The sequence below is a fragment of the Mesoplodon mirus genome, assembly GCF_964341445.2.
Source record: "Mesoplodon mirus genome assembly, contig: HAP1_SCAFFOLD_748, whole genome shotgun sequence".
In the NCBI taxonomy this organism is placed as follows: Eukaryota; Metazoa; Chordata; class Mammalia; order Artiodactyla; family Ziphiidae; genus Mesoplodon; species Mesoplodon mirus.
Genome location: NW_028295285.1, coordinates 234,692 through 255,628, shown reverse-complemented (window position 1 = coordinate 255,628; position 20,937 = coordinate 234,692). Strand labels below are relative to the sequence as shown.

The 20,937-nt window shown below is 37.4% G+C and overlaps 1 pseudogene across 1 annotated transcript; it reads left to right on the top strand.

Annotated features, from left to right (window-relative positions):
• The first annotated feature begins 11,994 nt into the window (after nucleotides 1–11,994).
• LOC309797573 (ferritin heavy chain-like) lies at nucleotides 11,995–16,354 on the top strand (annotated as a pseudogene). The gene is made up of 2 exons: nucleotides 11,995–12,071; nucleotides 15,770–16,354. The product of its transcript is annotated as a ferritin heavy chain-like (transcript).
• The last annotated feature ends 4,583 nt before the right edge of the window (nucleotides 16,355–20,937 follow it).

The following is a 20,937-nucleotide window of genomic DNA, read 5'->3' as shown; positions in this document are numbered from 1 at the left end:
GTCCCATGATCTCTTCCATTCCACATTGTTGTACAGTATCCACTTTTCATCACCCATCACAATGTGTTTTGAAAATGCAACGTTTTCATTACGTTTCAGTAGAGAATCGCAGGTGGAAATATGGTCAAGAAGATTTTTTGCACTTAACTTATATGGAACCCAAACATCAAAGTGAGTCACATAACCAAGTTGGTACAAATGATTTTCAGTGCTTGATTTGGATATTTTGAGTATGTTGGCTATCTCCCACGTGGTATAATGTTGATTGTTCTCAATTACTGTTTCGATTTGATTGCTATCAACTTCAACTGATCTACCTGACCATGGAGCATCATCCAGCAAGAAATCTCCAGCACGAAACTTCGCAAACCACTTCTGACATGTTCAATCAGTCACTGCACCTTCTCCATACATTGCACAAATCTTTTTGTGCATTTCAGTTGCGTTTTTACCTTTCTTGAAATAATAAAGCATAATATGCCAAAAATGTTGCTTTTTTCTTCCATCTTCAATATTAAAATGGCTACACAAAAATTTACCAATTTTGATAAGTCTTTCTTTATATGCATGCTGATATGACAGCTGTCACATACAATCTAACAAAACTGTTTTGAAGAAAGTTAAAGACAACTAAGTGCTACTAGAGCCATCTTAAGAAAAAACTGAACGAACCTTTTGGCCCATCCAATAAAAACCACAGTGAGATATCACTCCACACCTGTCAGAATGGCTATCATCAAAAAGTCAACAAATAACAAATGTTGGTGAGGATGTGCAGAAAAGAGAACCCTTGTACACTGTTGTTGAGAAAGTAAATCGGTGTGGAAAACACAGTGGAGTTTTCTCAAAAAACGAATGGCAGAGATACCATGTGACCCAGCAATTCCACTCCTGGGTATATACCAAACAAACAAACAAACACTAATTCAAAAAGATACATGCATCCCAATATTCAAAGCAGTGTTATTTACAATGCCAAGGTATGGAAGCAACCTAAGTGTCCATCAACAGATAAATGGATGAAGAAGATGTGATATATATATATATATATATATATATATATATATATATACACAATATATATATATACACAATATATATATATACAAATATATATATAATGGAATACTACTCAGCCATAAAAAAGAATGACATTTTGCCATTTCCAGCAACACGGATGGACTTGGAGGGCATTATGCTAAGTGAAATAAATCAGACAGAAAGATAAATACTGTATGATATTGCTTATATGTATCATCTAAAAATACAGCAAACTAATTAACATAACACGAAACAAGCAGACCCACATATATAGAAAACAAACTAGTGGTTACCAGACATGAGGGGAAAGGGGAATATAGGGGTGGGGGAGTGGGAGGTACAAACTCTTGGGTGTAAGACAGGCTCAAGGATATATTGTACAATACGGGGAATATAGCCAATATTTTGTAATAACCGTAAATGGAAAGTAACCTTTAATATTGTATAAAAATTTTAAGTACTTTAGCAAAATAATTTTTAAATGAAAGAATAATATGAGAATTTTAAACAGTGGTGATACCATATGATCTGTAAGAAGAAAATAAATCTCCAAAGAAATAAAAATAAATACATTATGGCTGCAACTAGAGAAAACCCGCATGCAGCAACAAAGACCCGACATAGCCAAAAATAAATTAATAAATAAATACATTTTTAAAAATAAAGAAAATAAATAAATAAATACACAAGACTTTGGAAACTGAGACATTTACCTCTTAAGCAGTAGGTGATTAACATCAGATTTATATTTGTTACTCTATAGATCCAATTGCAATCCTTGATTTTTCCATGAATAATAACAGTTAGATTTTTATCTCTTTCATGGTGCTTACAACAATGCCCATGAAAAAGCTGTTTTCTAAAGATTTGATTCATCTTGGATTATTCTTTTATCACAGTATTTTTCATGACAGAATTAATTGTTCTAAACATGTTTATTAACTTGTCAAGGGAATATTTATCATTTCCTTTGTTAGATGTAGCTGAATGATGTTTTCTACCTAACTAACAAGTATGCCTTAGTTTCTCCTTGTGAATGAGGAATGATAAATGCCTCTTTTGCCTCTGGCTCTTCCTCTGTAAACTGGACACAATATAGATTCTTTCTAAATTTCGTATGAAATCAAACAAATGGGTTATTTGTAAATCAATATAATTTATGTAACATGGTTTTGCATGTTATCTGTCTCAGAATAAGCATCCAGTATAATATTGCTATTTCATACAGTATAATTAGAATTAGAAAACAGAAGTAAACTATATTCAACGCATAAAGGGGAAGCAAAAGTCATAGAGATCTTCTTATATCTCACAAATATTTTCATTTATTTATAGGAATATGCTTTAAAGTCTCAAGACATTTAGTAGATTTCATGTTTATTTATATAGTAAGAGAATTTTCATAAGGGTATAATTTTAGCTTCCTTACTTAGAAAAATTCTGAGGAACTTATATAAGAGCCAATGTTTCAACCATTCCCTTTAATAATACTGTAACTAGCAAGCTAATGAGTATTCACTTCTCTAAAATATCCTAAAGTTCAACTGGGCAGCTTCAAAATTTTTCATATGACTGTTGATTAAAACTTTTATTTGTACCTTGTATCCATTTCATTTTTTTTACTTTCCAAAAGAATATATTGTATAAAGGACTCATATCTAGGATATATAAAGCACTCTTAAAACTCAACAATGAGAAAACAAGCAACCTAACTTTATATATGTGTGTATACACACACACACACACACAATCTATAAGAACAAAAGAAAGAAAAATATATATACACATATTTTTACCAAAGAAGATATACAGATGGCAAATAAGCATATGAAAAGATGCTCAACATCATATGTCATTAGAGAGATACAAATAAAACCACAATGAGATATAACTACACACCTATTAGAAGAGCTAAAATCCGATAACTGACAATACCAAATGCTGTTGAAGTGCAACAAGAACATACATTCATTGCTAGTGAGAATATAAAATGATACAGTTATTTGGGAAGACAGTTTGACAGTTTCCTACAGAGCTAAGCATAGTTTTACAATAGGATCAGGCAATCATATCCCCCAGCTAATTGAAAACCTATATTCACACAAAGGCCTATACCCAAATGGTTATAGCAGCTTTTTTTATACTTGTCCCAAACGGGAAATAATCATATCATATTATCCTTCAACAGGTGAATGGATAAACAAACTTGGTATTCGAGATGATGGATACTTCAGGGGATAAAAGGGAAGAAACTATAGATTCACAGAACAACATGGATGAATCCTAAATGCATGTTGCTAAGTCAAAGAGGCCAAATTCAAAAGTCTACATATTGTATGATGCCGTTTATTCAACATTCTGGAAAAGACAAATTATAGGGATGGAAGACAAATCAGCATTTGTCAGAGGTTGGGAGTGAATGACTACAAAGGCCACTCACAGAGAATATTTTAGGTTGATGAAACTGTACTGTATGGTACTAGGCATAAGATACATGACTACGCATCTGTCAAAACACGTAGAATAGTACATCAAAGGGTGAACTTTAATGTATGCAATTTTTAATCAGAGTATCCTGGATGTAACGCATACTGGGACAAATAAATTTAACTGTATTCCCAATATATGATAAAACGGCACTGAAGGGGGTGGAGAAAAAGGAACTGACATAAGTGACTTTGGAAAATGATGTTCTGATTGGTAAATCTAAGACTAGGTGCAAAAATAACTGTACATAAACACCATTTTAGTTGGTAAGTTTGTTTCTCACAGGAATACAGTTAAGAAATATGAAAACACATTTACACTAGTGTAGAACAAATAAGTAAATAAATGGTAAATAATTTGAGTCAGGTTTCTCACTGTTAGTAACAGAAGTTACAAATAAGCAAGAGGCAAAAGCTAGAATGAACCATGTGATACTGGATTAGAGTCAGACATTAGTATGAACTCACGTTTAGTTTAATAGGTATAGAGATAGACACCTATAGAAAGGATTATAGATATGTGTATACATTGGTTAATATACATGCATATATTCCATAACTCTGCGGAGAGACTAGAAACAATGACACCAAGTAGCAAACACATCTAGCATCCAGGCCTTAGTTTCTAAACATGGTTCTCCAAAATGACAAAAACCAGACATCCTTGGAGAAATGACTAATTCTAGGCCTGGGGCAATGAAAACACAAGATGAGCCTGGAGCATTATGTAGGGACAGGAAATAAGGCAGCACTCAAAAATCAAAAGGATACAGGCAGATCAAAGGGACACAAGAACCCAACTGAAGGAGCACCTGATGGCCTAAGCTGGAACAATTTGAGTCATAAAATTAATTAAACTTTAAAGTTATAGAGAAATATAAAATAAATATTCATGAGTCCATACTGATAGAAATAACTGAATACATAGATAAATGGGGAAAAAGGTACAAATCTTTCTTACAAAGAATTTCAAATAACATATGTAAATACTCTTCCCTCCAGGAGATGGGGCTTAAGCTCCCTCTTCGGAGTATTGGCTGGATTCCAAAAAATAGATTATGGAAAGGGAACAATAGTAACTTCACAGTGAAGAAATCTGGCAGACCTCACCTTAACCAATTGATCAAGGTTAACATCACCAGTAAGTCATTACTGACACAAGGTGATGAGGAAGACATTTCACCTCTATGGTAATCTTCCCCAAAACCCCCAAAACCCTGGTCTGTCTAATCATGAGAAAAACAGCAAACAAAGCCAAATTCAGGGCCATTCTACAAAAGGCTGGCCAGTACTTCTCAAAATTATAAAGGTCATGGGAAACAAGGAAAGGCTGGGAACCTGTCAGAGACCATAGAAGAGAGATGATAACTAAATTCAATGTGATATACTTGATTAGGTCCGAGAACAGAAAACAGACATAATTGTAAAAAAAAAATCGATAAATCTGAATAAAGTCTGGAGTTTAGCTAAAAGTAATGCACCGCTGTCTTTTTAGTTTTAACATATGTACTACGTAAAATAGTAACATTAGAGTAAGATGCGTGAAGAGTATATGAGGACTCTCTGTACTATTTCTGCAACTGTTTGATGAATCTAATATTCTCAAAAGAAGGTTTAGTTTTTGTTTAAGTGCATAGTTGCATTGCATTATGATGAATCAACACAGAATAGCTATTAAGCATAGTAGAAACTGTAGCTCCTGTAAAGTGCAGATTTGCAAAACCCCCTCTCTCCATATAAATTGTATCAGAATTTTCTAGAAATGGAGCCAAGAACCTGCATTTCATATAGCTATAGGTGAATCTTATGCACACCAAAATCTGAGGATTCCATTTCTAGAGCCCTGTGCCTTTTATAGTCCCAAAAGACTTTTAAAGGCTTTAAAAACCAAAGTAGTAATGGTATTATCCAAGGTAACCAAATTTGAAGAAAGTCAAAATTCAGCATATGCAAGATAGTAAGGAAAGATAATATGTATATAACTGGTGGGCACACAGGATAACAGGGTCATGATAGTTTGGCAAGTGGATTCAAAGTATGCTAAGTATCCAAGTGGCAGCTCAAAGACTAAAAGTGGAAGCAACTTGCTTATTCAATCAACCCTTCCTGGGTTGAAGAAAAGTGATATTGCTATGGAGTGCAGAGAAATTACAACGGGCCTGTTCAATCAATAGGCAACAACTGCCTTAGTATGAAGTGATACTACTCCAAAAATGAAGAGTGCTGTACTGACAACCAAAACCAACACCACTAAGCTAATAAACAAATGCTCAAGCAAGTTGAAAGGCTCTGACTGGAGTGTTCTATAATGAACAGATGAACAAGGGAATGAGAATAAACTATGAAAATCAACGTGATGAAACTCACTGGTTAAATGAAGCCTAATTGGTCTCAAGTATGACATCCTGTGTGTCTCTGCCCACCCTCAGTTGCCTACCACATTTACTGTGGTAGAATTCATGCTGGCTCAGGGCACCAGTTTTGAGCCCCAACAGATTCAAGTAGTCCACAACCTTGCTGCCTCCTCCACCCACACAGCATATGCCAGCCCTCCTCTGACACCCACATTCCCTCTGAATGAACCCACTTCGGCATTCTTCTGCCTGCATCAGCTAGCCCTCACTCATGTTTACCATTTATGATGGTTAATTTTACATGTAAACTTAGTCTATGGTGCCTGGTTCTTTGGTCTAGAAGCTGCTGTCAAGGTGTATTTTAGATGTGATTAACTTGTAAATCAGTAGACTTTGAGAAAAGCAGATGATTCCTCCCTAGTGTGCTGGACGTCATCCAATCAGTTGAAGGCCTTCAGAATGAAGACTGAAGTCCTCCCATGAATAAAGAACTATGCCTCCAGACTGCAATAGAGAAACTCTGTCTGAGTTTCTAGCTTTGGGACTCAAGACTGCAACATGAACGTTTACCTTAATTTCCAACCTGCTGACCTACCCTGCAGATTTCTGACTTGCCAAGCCCCAAAATCACATAAACCAAAGCCAATAGACAATTCCTTAAAAGAAATCTCCCCTCCCCACATATATACATTTGATCCTTGGACAACATGGGGGTTAGGGTGCAGTTAAAAACTGCATAATCCGGTTCTGCGTCCGCAGATTCAACCAACCACGAATCGTGTAGCACTGCAGTATTTACTGAAAAACATCCGTGGATAAGTGGACCCACACAGTTCAAACCCATATGGTCCAAGGGTCAACCGCAATACGATAGCTTACCCTATTATATAAAATACAATAACCTATTATATATCCAATCCAATACAATATAATATAAATATCCTATTAGGTCTGTTTCTCTGGAGAACCCTAACTAATACACTATTCTGATCATTTTTCTACCAGTAACACTGTAACCATCTTCTCTTATAATGAAATACACTGCAGCTATTTTACCATTGCTACACCCAATGATATTTTTTCTTAGTAAGGTATGATATTTAGATAAGTTATAATCAATATATAGACTGAGAGATTCCCATTTTGTTCTTTGCATCAAATAGCATAGAATCAATATTCCATATCCTGGCTGAGTATCAGAATCACTTGTGGCACTTCTTAAAAGTACAGTTGGGGCCTCCCTGGTGGCGCAGTGGTTGAGAGTCCGCCTGCCATGCAGGGGATACGGGTTCGTGCCCCGGTCTGGGAGGATCCCATATGCCGCGGAGCGGCTGAGCCCGTGAGCCATGGCCGCTGGGCCTGCGCGTCCGGAGCCTGTGCTCCGCAACGGGAGAGGCCACAACAGTGAGAGGCCCGCATACCGCAAAAAGAAAAAAAAAAAAAAAAAAAAAAAAAAAGTACAGTTGATCCTTGAACCACACGGACTTGAACCGGGTGGGTTCACTTAATCTACAGTACTACTCAGTCTGGGGTTGACTGAATATGAAGATGTTCAACCATAGATACGGAAGGCCGATTGTAAAGTCATACTTGAATTTTCGACTGTGTGAGGGTCCACACCCTTAACCCCAAAGTTGTTCAAGGGTCAACTGTACATATGCCAGAGTTCAACCCCGAACTTGCTGAATCAGAATTTCCTCAACTGATTTTGATTCACAGCCAACGGCTGGAATCCCTGGGCATAAAATCATTTGACCACAGTATCTGCAACAGGATCTAGTCCAAGGTCACTTTTTTAAATAGAGAACTTGAGGTTAAGGGAGAATAAATTACTTATTCAAATTCCCAAAAAGGGTAAGAATGAACAGTATCAGGCTGCTATGTTTTTCATATTTCTATAAAGTACCTTTTATTTTCTTATATAGACATTTCCAGAAAAAAGATAACAAGTGGCATTCCAATCACTCAGTGCACACAGTTATGCATATCTTATCATCTGATCCACAGCTCCAGTTCACTAATATAGATAGATTATAATATTTAGAAAATAAAAAGAGGCAGCTCTATTTTATAAGGTAGTTCATGCCATGTACACATCAAACTATCTGGTATATAGTTAGAAGACCTTGTAAATAGCTAAAATCTTGGCTAGTAATTGTGTTGTAATAAAACTTTGAGGACATGTAAATGGTACTATGTTATGTTTGATGATTTAATCAAAGAAGGGTGACCTCACTTTCCTAGTGATGGAACTTCGGTAGATGCATTCAAAGAGCTAACATAAATCTTAGCTTATTTTCTAGTAGCTAGCAAAAAACTTCCAAAATCACTTCATATTGTGGATATGAAAACACAAAATAATCAATAACCTCAGTTTTTCACTACCGCTGACTTCTAACACTCCATGGCTTCTAATACAACATTTGTATTTTTTAAAGAATTAAAAATGGACAGAGGGGCCTCCCTGGTGGCGCAGTGGTTGAGAGTCCGCCTGCCGATGCAGGGGATACGGGTTCGTGCCCCGGTCTGGGAGGATCCCATATGCCGCGGAGCGGCTGGGCCCGTGAGCCATGGCCGCTGGGCCTGCGCATCCGGAGCCTGTGCTCCGCAACGGGAGAGGCCACAACAATGAGAGGCCCGCGTACCGCAAAAAAGAAAAAAAAAAAAAAAAATGGACAGAGTATATACATACACAATCAGCTAAGATGCATGTTTCCACTAGTGTCTGCTTTACCTAACTAACGTCCAATATTGGAAGGGTAGGCAAAAATATTCAATATTATTATTTTTTTTAAATTATACCACTCTAACCCTAATTATAAAATACAGAATACTATTTTATATTAATAATCATATCTCTTTATAATAATTTACTACATATATATTCATACTACAATCCACATTAAGGTACAAATTTTAGCGAACATTAACATTCGTGATCAAAGCCCAATATGTACGTACGAATCTGTGCACTCCATACATACATACACACAGAATGGTTTTCTAAGATGTCACTGGACGTAGCGCAAAATGTGAATTGAGATGTTATTTTGTAGAGAGTTCTAATATTATATTATTACCTGTTTTCTCTTGTTCATTTGACCCAACAGCATTCTTTTGCAACAAGATAGTCTGAGGGATGCTCTACATCATCCAGCTATGAAACAGAGTTTTATAAACCCAAGTGTCCCATAGAGACATTTACTCCAAGGAACTGGTATAATTCAAAATGTAATCTAACCAAACATGCTTCATAGTCTGGCTAGGAGAAGCAATACCATGGTTTATAGAATAGTGTCTCTGGAAAGAAAAGGAAGTGGACTCTTGGTTCTGCATAAAATCTTGTTAATCCTATTTCCATTTCCCCCTCCTACATTTGTAACAACTGAATAAACTGATTATGTTTTTTTATCTTGTAGCTGCAATCTCTGTAGACAGACTGATTAAAATACTTACATTGATATGATCAATATAGTTACCAATCAATAACGCTCCAGGAATTGATTTTTATAATCTGAGGAATTCTGCACCTTGATTCATTTATATACTATTGTCTTTTTTTCTAAAAATTAGGGATTGTTAATGTGGAAAATAAAAAAAAAGGATTAAGGGGGAAGGGCCACGAAGGGAAAACTGCAGTTCTCTACAGCATAACTGAGGAATACATGTGATTAAGGAAAAAGTGATGATTTGGGGGGGGGATAAAAGCGTGGATAATTGATAGAGAACTCGTGAAAGAGGGAAGCAATTGTAAATAGATTATTGTGGATGTGGAACTGACATTTCCAGTTATCATTACTGTTTTTTGTCCTTGACAGTTAAGATCAGAGGAATGTTAAGCAATGTTTCAATAGCTGCATGTATAAGAAAATAATATTCCCGCCACCAGAAGCTGCTCTAGTACAGCTTCCCCCTTCTACTCTAGGCCATGGACTCTACCACACAGACACTCAAAGGCAAGAAGAGTGTTATCCCTTAAAATTGTCAGTAGTTCTCTTCCCCTCAACTCCCAGTTCCAACAGCCTCTTCCCTTTCTAATGGGCTGCCTTTAGCCTCACCTTCCTTCCCAGATCCAGCAGTTACTCCACAATAGATCTGCATTGCACGTCCTGTAAAGGAATGCAAGGTTTTGTCTTGGCGTTCAGTCTCTCTTCCAAGAGATACACACACACACACACACACACACACACACATATAATGTATAAATTCATATTACTGCCAATGGTTTCAAAGAATCACTTTTCTGGCAGAAGAAAATCAAGGGATTACATTACTAATGGAGCATTGAGTCATACAGCTGACAGTATTTGGCAGATTATTAATGAGCCTTTAATCCTGGGTTGTTTGTCATGTATGAAATCAGAACTGAAGAGCACCATCTACATTAGCAAAAGCAGGTTGATAATCTTTCTATTTAAAGAACGTATGCCAATCTTTTAATTCACTTTATAATAAATGAGATTTAAAATCATTTGGGCAGAAAGTTACTAAATATCAGATATTTCCTAGAAATTTGAAACTTTAAATAGGTTTAACTGACCTTAACTACTCAGATATATTTGGAAAATGGCAAAAGACTTCAAGAAAATAAGTCAAAAGGACATTGTTTATTTTTCATGTATGAACTGAAATATAAAAAGGTCAGAGGAAAAGTAATAAATGTGAGTAATACACAGGAAACACTTTACAAAACATTTACTTTGGAAACTGCTTTTTGCTGAGTTTAACAGTGGTTGGTTGAGGTATCATATTTTTATAAAAAAGGAAATCAGCAAATAAGTCATTGAGAATATGGTTTAAAAGTTTAGAAAATTAGGGCTTCCCTTGTGGCGCAGTGGTTGAGAGTCCGCCTGCCGTTGCGGGGGACACGGGTTCGTGCCCCGGTCCGGGAGGATCCCGCATGCCGCAGAGCGGTTGGGCCCGTGAGCCATGGCTGCTGGGCCTGTGCATCCGGAGCCTCTGCTCCGCAGCGGGAGAGGCCACAACAGTGAGAGGCCCGCGTCCTGCCAAAAAAAAAAAATTTAGAAAATTAAAATGTGAGAGCACATTACTTATGTCAAATTATGAAGAATAATGATTACATTAAATACAAGCTTATTAACACATTGGGTTAATAGTATAGTAAGGTATGGAATCATAAGGAACATTTTATAAGGATTTTGCATTTTTTTCCTAACTTGTTTGGAAAAACTTACACTTGATTTTAGTGAAACAAAGTATCTACACCTTCAACCAAGACATTCTGGATTTGTAGGTTGACTAACACCATTCCACCAAAATTATTTTCCCTAAACCTAATTGCTATGTAGGAAAAGGTATGAGAACGTCTATAGCAATTTCTGTATCTGTGACAATAGTAGTAAAGATTTCAAACAAAATATTATTGAATATATATGAATATTTCAATATATATATACATATTCTATTATCAACTCATTAGCATCTAATTTTACATTCATCACATATACATTCTGTCAGTGAACATAGTGAACTGAAACCGACTCTAGGGCCCATGAGATTAAAGTCAACGCCTGTTGCAATCATTCAGCATTTAGCACAAAGCTGGAATATATTAGGTCCTAGATAGTTATTGACTAGATATATGGTGTGTCCATGCCATTCTAACTCAGTGTTCTCTACCTGTATTGGTGAATTCCATGGATCTGTTCTTGTGTTTACATCCAAATGAAAAATGACTGGAAGCATTTTCAGAATTATCTGGATCTGTCTATAGCTCAATGCAGCAGCACAAACTCACTGTCCATGCCTGCGTGTGTGTTTTGAATCACACTGAGTGTGACTGCTGCTAGGCTGGCATGTTCTAGTGTAAAAAGGACAACTGTCGCATGTCCACCCTTATAGTCACATTTTACCAGCTGCAAACACTAAAATTTCCTTTTAAAGTGATGACTGGGAGGTGAAAAATAGTTTAATAGAATGAAACTCAAAGGGAAGAGTGTTATCCCTTAAAATTCTGTCAGTAGTTCTCTTCCCCCTCAATTCCCAGTTTGAACAGCCTCTTCAGTTATTGAAGTTACTGAGGCTTTTAATGGTATTTCATGAAATCAACAAACTGCATCAGAATTACTTTTCACAAACTAATAAAAAAGAACATGGACAGACACTATTTGAATGATGACTTCCACTACCTGAAAGCAAAAGTACGTTATGAATCATCATATGAGCTAAAGTACGTCATGTCTTCAGTACAGAAGGGCGGTAGAGCACTGAGATCTTTCACGGATGTCGGGACACAGACACGGCGCACTCGAAAGGGAACCTGCATCTCGTCAACTAGTGTGTTCTCAGTGACAAGGGACTGTGTTTAAGACAAAAAGCATAATCGGGTGCATAATTGGAACTTCTTAATTTTAATAGTTTTATAGTTGTATTTGCATATATTTACAAATTGTCTGGTTTACAGTTATAAAAGCATACCAATTTCTATGCCTGGTTTTATGTTTATGCATATTAAACTAAAATTATAATAGTAATTTATCACCATTGGGTGTCTTTGATTTTTTTTCCTTCTAAAGGAAATAGAGTTTAAATATATATTCAACATCTACTCCCACTCATTTTTTTAATTTGGAGAAATAATGAGACTAAAGCTTTTCATAGGCCACTCAATATTTTAATTTATATTTTTGAGCCCCTACTATGTGAAATTTAGCATCACAAGTTGAACAGTCTTTGTTCTAATGGAGCTCATGGTCCAGCCAAACTTCCCAAACTACCTAGAGAGGAATCCAATTCAGAGTGTCACTCTCTGCTATTTATAAGCTCTGTGTTTGATCATCTTACATACTTTAATTCACAATTTCTTTATCTGTGAAATATGGGTAATAATAACCAAATCTAATCCAGTATCTGTAATAATGAGGTAATGCAGAGTGAACAGCCCAGAGATATAGAATATCGATGTATCACTTTTCACTACCTCTCATTAAATGATTGATTTATACATATGTATACACACACACACACACACACACACACACACACACAAAACACAGAGAGTGAGATAAGCCACCGACTGCTGCTACTTATGGTCTACTTCCTTAAGATTATACCATTGATCCTACTTCATCTATTAATTTTCAAAGAAGGAATTATATGTAACATTTACTAGCACTTAGCTACAAAAGAAATACAAATATGAGGAGCTTACAGAACAAGTTTTTATGTTAGTACCTATAAAATACCTGTCATATAATAGGTGCTCAATAGAAATATGCTGAATGAATGAATGAGAGCTAATCATTGACACGGAGTCAGAACTTATTGTCTAATATCAGTTGTGTAACTATTAGTTCTGTAACATTTGTAAATTAATGAAGGGAACTGAAAGTCAAAACAGTTTTTGCAGATTATAGCATGAGAATTTTTATTTGTTGACTCTGCATTTATCATGAGTAATACTGTGATAGCTAATTTTTATATGTCAACTTCAAAGGGGGTACCCAGATATTTAGTCAAATGTTATCGTTTGTGCCTGAAAGGGTGTTTTTCCATGAGGTTAACATTTGAAATAGTAGACTAAGTAAAGCAGATTGCTTTCCTTAAAGTCGATGAGCCTCATACAATCATTTGAAGGCCTGAATAAAATAAAAATGCTGACCTTCCTCTGAGTAAGCAGGAACTCCTCTTGCCTGACTGCCTTGGAGCAGGGACATTGTTTTTTCCTGCCTTCAACTTGAATTTCCTGGGTCTTGAGCCTCCTGGCCTTTGGACTGGACCTACACCATGGACTCTCCTGGTCTCAAGTACGGCAACTGCAGATTTTGAGACTTGTCAGCCTCCATAATCACGTGAGCTAATTCCTTATTTTATATAATATACAAATATATCTTCTATTGGTTCTGTTTTTCTGGAGAATCCTAACATAATACCAACACTGACCACAAACATTTCAAAGAAACCTTCATCTTATAGTCCTATATTGATATTTTAAAAGACATTATCTTAGCACAGACCAAGTTATAAACTATAAAATTTGATTATCAAATTTTTTTTAATTTCGGGGGCTTCCCTGGTGGCACAGTGCTTAAGAAACCACCTGCCAATGCAGGGAACATCCGTTTGAGCCCTGGTCCGGGAAGATCCCACATGACACGGAGCAACTAAGCCCATGTGCCACAACTACTGAGCCGGCATGCCACAACTACTGAAGCCCAAGCACCTAGAGCCCGTGCTCCGTAACAAGAGAGGCCATCGCAATGAGACGCCCATGCACTGCAACAAAGAGTAGCCCCCACTCGTTGCAACTAGAGAAAGCCCACATCCAACAAAGACCCAATGCAGCCAAAAATTTAAAAATAAAATAAATACATTTAAAAAATAAAATTTAAAATTTTTCTAAAAACATCATCTGCTCTGAAGTTTTTTCATTCTGTGTTTGTATTTAGCTTTACATTCCTCATTAAAGAAAAACTGGATGCAATGTTTTTGTTTAGATATATGTATATTTCCTTCATGGAAATTTGAGGTTCCAGTTCATGCTAGTTTATTGATTTCCCTTTAAAAAGTTAGATTTTAAACCTTAGGTTTCTCTTAGTTATAACATGTATTTTAACATTATCTTCTAACCTAGGGAGTAATGATGAGGGATTAAAAATCTGAGAAACACCATTATCACCCCTTAGTAGACATAGAACCATTCAATAGTATTATTTTAATATTTGAAGAGTAAAGTTGTCCAGATAAATTAATTATTAAATGATCTTGGGACATAAGGAGAAAATGTTCTACAAAATCAAGATTTCTTCTCTTTAAATAGATTCTTCCAGTGAAGTCTACAATGGACTCTTCCAAGGAAATTTTTGAAAGATTGCAATTATATTAAGACTAAACACTGGTGTTAAGCAAACATAGAATACAATTTTATCTCACTGAGAAACTGATCATGTAGTTCTTTTCCATCTCTAATGTATGATCCTATCATTAACATCAACTTATCAAATAGACATTGTTATTATTCTATTTCTTTACAGACTCAACAATTAAATGCCTCTAAAATTGCTCAGATAAGTGTACAAAGTGACAGTTGATATTTGATCCTTTGCTTCCTTCATAAACAATGATTATAGCACAGCATGAGCTTTCAAAGAGAAATAAAGGGACCCCCCCAAAAAAGTTCATTAGTCAAAGTCATGGTAATAAAACTGTAAGTGAAAACAGCTATTTTATCCAAAAACTTTAAAACCATTGAGAGCACTTAAAACAGTCCATCACTCTTTCTTGTACCTTGAGAACAGAGACCATGTCTGATTCTTCCGTGTATCTCCAAGTCAAACACTGACACATATTTGGAATACTGTCTATAAATGGCTGTTGAATTAATTAATTATAAATACCTAGATTGGTCTTATGTCTTCCACTATAACATCCTTAACTTCTAAGAAAATATTGACTTATACATGTGTAATATCTTATACGTATTTACTGGAGACAAGAAAGGGAGAAAAACAGTAGTTTTTTGTTTTGTTTTGTTTTGGTCTGCTTCTCCACTAGAATACAAACCTCATGGGAACAGACTTTGTCTTTCTTTGTTACTAATATATGCCCAAATCCCATACCAGTGCCTGGGCCATACTAAGTAATCAGTAAATATTTACTGAATGAATGAATGAAAGATAATTTGAGATCAATGGTATTTCCTACCACTGTGGCTCATTCCATACAACATCATTGAGGGGTTAAAAAAAATGCTTGCTGAGTGGCAGTGAAAGGACAAATGAGGCTGGAGGGGATAAATACATCCACACAGTTAAGCTCTTTCTCTAAGAATACACCTAAGCCTTTTGTTTTCTGACAAACAAAAGAGAAGTCTGCACTTACCCAAGACGAAGGAAATTGCTAAATCACGTGAAAGGGACTCCGAGACAGGTACCGCAGGCCCCGCGGCTTCGCCTTCACCTTGGCCTTCACACCCACCACGCTGCCCGCGCCGCCCTCGCAGGTGCGCCAGAGCTACCACGCCGACTGCGAGGCCGCCGTCAACAGCCATTTCACCCTGCAGCTCCACGCCTCTTTCGTGTGCCTGGCCGTGGCCTTTTACCTCCACCGCGACGACGTGGCCTTGAAGCACTTCAGCCGGTTCTTCCTGCGCCACTGTGGGCCCAGGGCCTGAAGCGCCTGCAGAACCAGCGCGGGGGGCCGCCTCAACTTCCAAGACATCAGGAAGCCAGTCAGTGACGAGTGCAAGAGCGGCCTCAAGGCCATGAAGTGCGCCTTGTTCCTGGAGAAGCTAGCAACCCGGAGCCTGCTCCACTGCACCAGCTGGCCACCGACAAGTGCGACCCCCACCTGCTCCACTTCCTGGCAACTCACTACCTCAGCCAGTAGGTGGCGCTCATCAGACAGCTGGAGGGTCATGTCACCACCCTGAGCATGATGGGGGCCCCAGACGTCGAGCTGGCAGGGTAACTCTTTGACAAGCTCACCCTGGGCGACAGCGACAAGAAGAAATGAGCCTGGACTGGACTCCCCCAGAGCCACGGGGTGACCAGAGCCCTGGTCACCATGCCTGCCATGCAGACGGCAAGAGTGCCCTTGCAGAAGAAGTTCACTTAAGTTTTGGTTTTGGTTTTTTTTTGGCAACAAGGGCAGGACTCTCTTTTCCTGGACTTTATTTTATCACTTAAGTTTTTTTCTTCCAGTTTTTCCGTTTCTTCCAATAAAGTTATTGGTTCATAAATAAATAAAAGTCTCTGGTTGATTCATGTGGGCAAATCTCTCATTTTTTAAGTTTTAAAACAGGTATCCAGGAGTTTCTGAACACAGCCATACCCCAACCAGATGCAGCTCAGGATCTCCACAGTGGGAGGGAGAAGGTGTTCCATGGGGCCCTGGAAAACACAAAATCAGTCTTCCCCTTATAAATAATGTAGGTATATGGGGGTAGACTGGGGTGGGGTGGGGTGAGGTAGGGGTACCTGGTGAACGTGGGTGCATGTGCATAGTGAAAGTATAGAACCATAGCCTGAAAATCATGATTGCAGTTGCCTCTGGGGAACAAGTGAAGGGAATGGGATTGGGCAGGGATTAAAATAAAGGGTGTCTGCAGTTTCACCTGAAATGTTTATGTGCATTAATTATGCAAATACTAATGGTTAAGTATGAGTAGCAAGATGGGGGGTGGAGGGGTTTGGAAGTCTGAATGGTGGAGTATCTCTTTGACAAGTTCACTCTGGGCAACAGTGATAATGGAAAAATGAGTGTTAGGCTGTCTTGCTCAGAAACACGGAGGTGACCTCCCATGGTCACCAATGCCTGGCATGCATGTTGTAATAACAAAACATCCACTTATATATGTTTTCTTTCTTTGTATCATATGTATATATGCATGCTTGTGTGTGTGTGTGTATACGTATATATATGTATAAACATATATATATATATATATATATATATATATATTTTAACTCCAACAAGCAGCAGAGCTCATTTTGAAGTTCATTAGGAAGACGCCCTTTGTTGAAAAGCAGTTCGGCGATCACATTACTGGAAATGATATAGCTGCTTCCTAGACCTTTCCTGAGCCTGGCTGTATTTCTGCCCTTGGGTTTCACATATCCAACTTTGATTTAGTTTTTGTTCTTTGCTACCAAGAGAACCTAAGCTAATATGTCTTATTATCAACACACTTTTACCAGCCTCCACTGTATTTACACTAGAGTAAATAGCTCTTCTAGGGTAGTAAATGACATTCTCCCCTTTATCCCTACTACAGAGTCCACTGAAAGGAAAAAGGATCAAGGGTGGAAGGGATCAAATAAGAACAATTTCCCGAATGGAAATACAGAATACTGAAGCCTGCTACCATATGCATCTCTTCTCACCTAAAAGTGTTTTCCTCATAATTTACAGAATTTTAATTCCTTAGATCAACCTTCCCAAGACTGTGTTCAGTATCAGCCAGTGCCTCAAAAACATTCACAAGTGTTCAGTGGAAAACTTGTATTAATCGAATTAGCAGGATTTTTTGGTTTGTTTTTTCAGTTTTTGTTTATTCTAGGAATTTTAGGTCTGATGTAAAAAATATACATTTTGAATGTATAACGTGGGGATAAAATATTCAGTGTTTCCCAAACATTCTGATCATGGGATTCTTTTTCTACCAAATCTCACAGAACAGTATTCCAAAGAAAATAGCTTTGGAAACAACGTTAAAAGGTCCCACTGTGGGCTTCTCTGGTGGCGCAGCGGTTAAGAATCCATCTGCCAATGCAGGGGACATGGGTTTGATCCTTGATCTGGGAAGATCCCACATGCCGCGGAGCAACTAAGCCCATGTGCCACACTACTGAGCCTGTGCTCTAGAGCCCGCAAGCCACAACTACTGAAGCCTGTGCACCTAGAGCCCATGATCCGCAACAAGAGAAGCCAGCGAAATGAAAAGCCCATGCACCACAATGAAGAATAGCCCCCACTTGCCGCAACTGGAGAAAGCCCGCATGCAGCAACAAAGTCCCAACGCAGCCAAAAAATAAAATAATATAAAAATAAAATAAAATTAAAAAATAGGGCCCTTCGTGTGTTGTTCCAGAAGCACACACCTGGTAGCTAAACCTCATTCACTTTCACTTAGAGGTCATTATGAGGAACGGGAACCTTTGCTGTGAAGGTTTCAGCACAGTAAGCTTTAGACAGTAAGTGTAATGCAGGGCCCTCACCATGACAGTGGGTAGATATCACACACATCCATTTTGTTTCCTGATAGGTAACTCCCAACACTGTATTTTTCCATCTGTTCTAATTTCCATTTCTAAATGAATGGTCTCTGGGAATGATAACATTGATGTTTCTCCAGCACTTATATCAAAGTCAAGAGAAACTTTAAGGCTGCTAAGTAGTTTATATTCTTCACCTCCCTCTACCTATGTATTCATCTCACCAGCAGCAGAATTCTTCATTTATTTTCCAGACTAGATGGCTGAATTTTGGTCAGTAATACACCTTTTGGTCAAAAACAGTCTGTGCCTGCATCTTTTTGAAAATAAGATGACTGTTCCTCTCACCAAAGCATGCTGAAATTTCTCAGAATTCAGACATTTAACTATAAGAAAAGAAATAAGGCATACATACTACAAAACACTGTAGTAATAAAGTCCAAGATTGTTAAATAAATATATAATAAGTAATGTGTTTAATGTGTAGCATGTTTTTCCTCCAGCAGAGATGATCAACATTATTCACATCATTATTTGATTTTTGAATGAGCACCTTATGGCAATGCATTCCTCTTTAGGTTCAATGCAGGACTTATCAAGTTTCTCTCCAGCCCTAAAATACATGATGCAATTCTATAAATTGAAACTGCATGATTCCCAAACAATATAGTGGGCATGAGACAATATCAAAAATCTTGTATATTTTTAAAATTTAAATGTGTTCCCACAACAACCCTTAGGTATCAATTCTCATGACACCTCCACTGAATTTGATAAGGTGTCTATTTTATTCCCAGGCAGATTCAGCGTAATACAAAACTATTATTTTCTCAATATGAGAAATATTCTATCACATTAATACATGATTATATAAGGCTGGAAAATAAGAAGGTGATTAAAGCAAGCTTCTCAACAAGAATACTATTTCAGTCTGGCCCATCTTATTAACCACAACTTTCATTTGTCTACTGTTTGGCTGATTAATTCGATTCAACAGGCATTCACTCTTTTTTTTAAAATAAAGTCCAATATTCTCGACTGTTTATTCTATTTTATTTTATTTTATTTATTTATTGGCTGCGTTGGGTCTTCATTGTTGCGCATGGGCTTTCTCTAGTGGTGGCGAGCGGGGGCTACTCTTCGTTGCACTGTGCAGGCTTCTCATTGTGGTGGCTTCTCGTTGCAGAGCAGGGGCTCTATGCATGTGGGCTTCAGTAGTTGCAGCACATGGGCCCTAGAGGGAACGGGCTTCATTAGTTGCAGCATGTGGGCTCAGTAGTTGCGGTGCACGGGCTCTAAGGTGTGTGAGCTTCAGCAATTGTGACTCACGGGCTCTAGAGCGCAGGCTCAGTAGTGTGGCGCCCAGGCTTAGCAGCTTCGCGGCATGTGGGATCTTTCCAGACCAGGGCTCAAACCCGTGTCCCTGCACTGGCAGGTGGATTCTTAACCACAGCACCACCAGGGAAGTCCCAAGCAGTTATTCTTAATAAATGAGTTTGTGCTGGGGAATCAAAGTTAAATAAGACATGTACTTGGTCCAGTTAAACTAAATAGATTAGCACTTTGCCAATTTTCTAAGAGGAAAATACAAGTCCAATATGAGGTTATTTTAATAAACAATTAAATCAATAGTATAGCTAGGGAGTGTTTTCATTTATTACTCTCCATTTTAGCTTTATAAAGAGGTATGCTACCCAGTCGTTCAACAAACTCACAAATGGGAATGCAGCAATTTTTAATAAGTATGAGAAATAATGTAGGCCAGCTATTCTTCCTCTCTGAATGGTGGACTCTAAATGAATCTAAAGCATCATCAAAAAAAGTAAAATAAATCAAAAACAAATGAAGCATCATCATAATGACCATCATCTGGGTAAATTATGCTGTCGAAATAACATGTTAAGGAACTTCCTCTTCCTAATAATAAGGAATGTTACCTGATGGAGAGAGAGAATTTGGGGAAGAGCAATAATACAACATGATCAACAGATTAAATTTTAGAAAACAAGGACACTCATTTGTTTACATATTTTACACTGCTGTTCCCTACAGACAGAGGAGGCACCTGAAGGTATATTTTACTAGTGTGGGTCACATAGGAGTCTTCTAAGGAACTGGTTTAAAAACATCATTCCAAAACTAGTAAAAAAAAAAAAAAGTTATTTCCACTGTAGATTTGAACCTGTAAGTAATCTATAGATAAATGTAATCTAAAAAATATTAGGGCAGCCTTAATGGCAGTTCTTTATATAAGAAAGAAACACATACTTGCTGAAAGCTTTTACAGCATCACTAGCTTGCATCCAATAATAAAAACAGCCTACACTTTTTATTTTTACATCTTTATTGGAGTATAATTGCTTTACAATTTGGTGTTAGTTT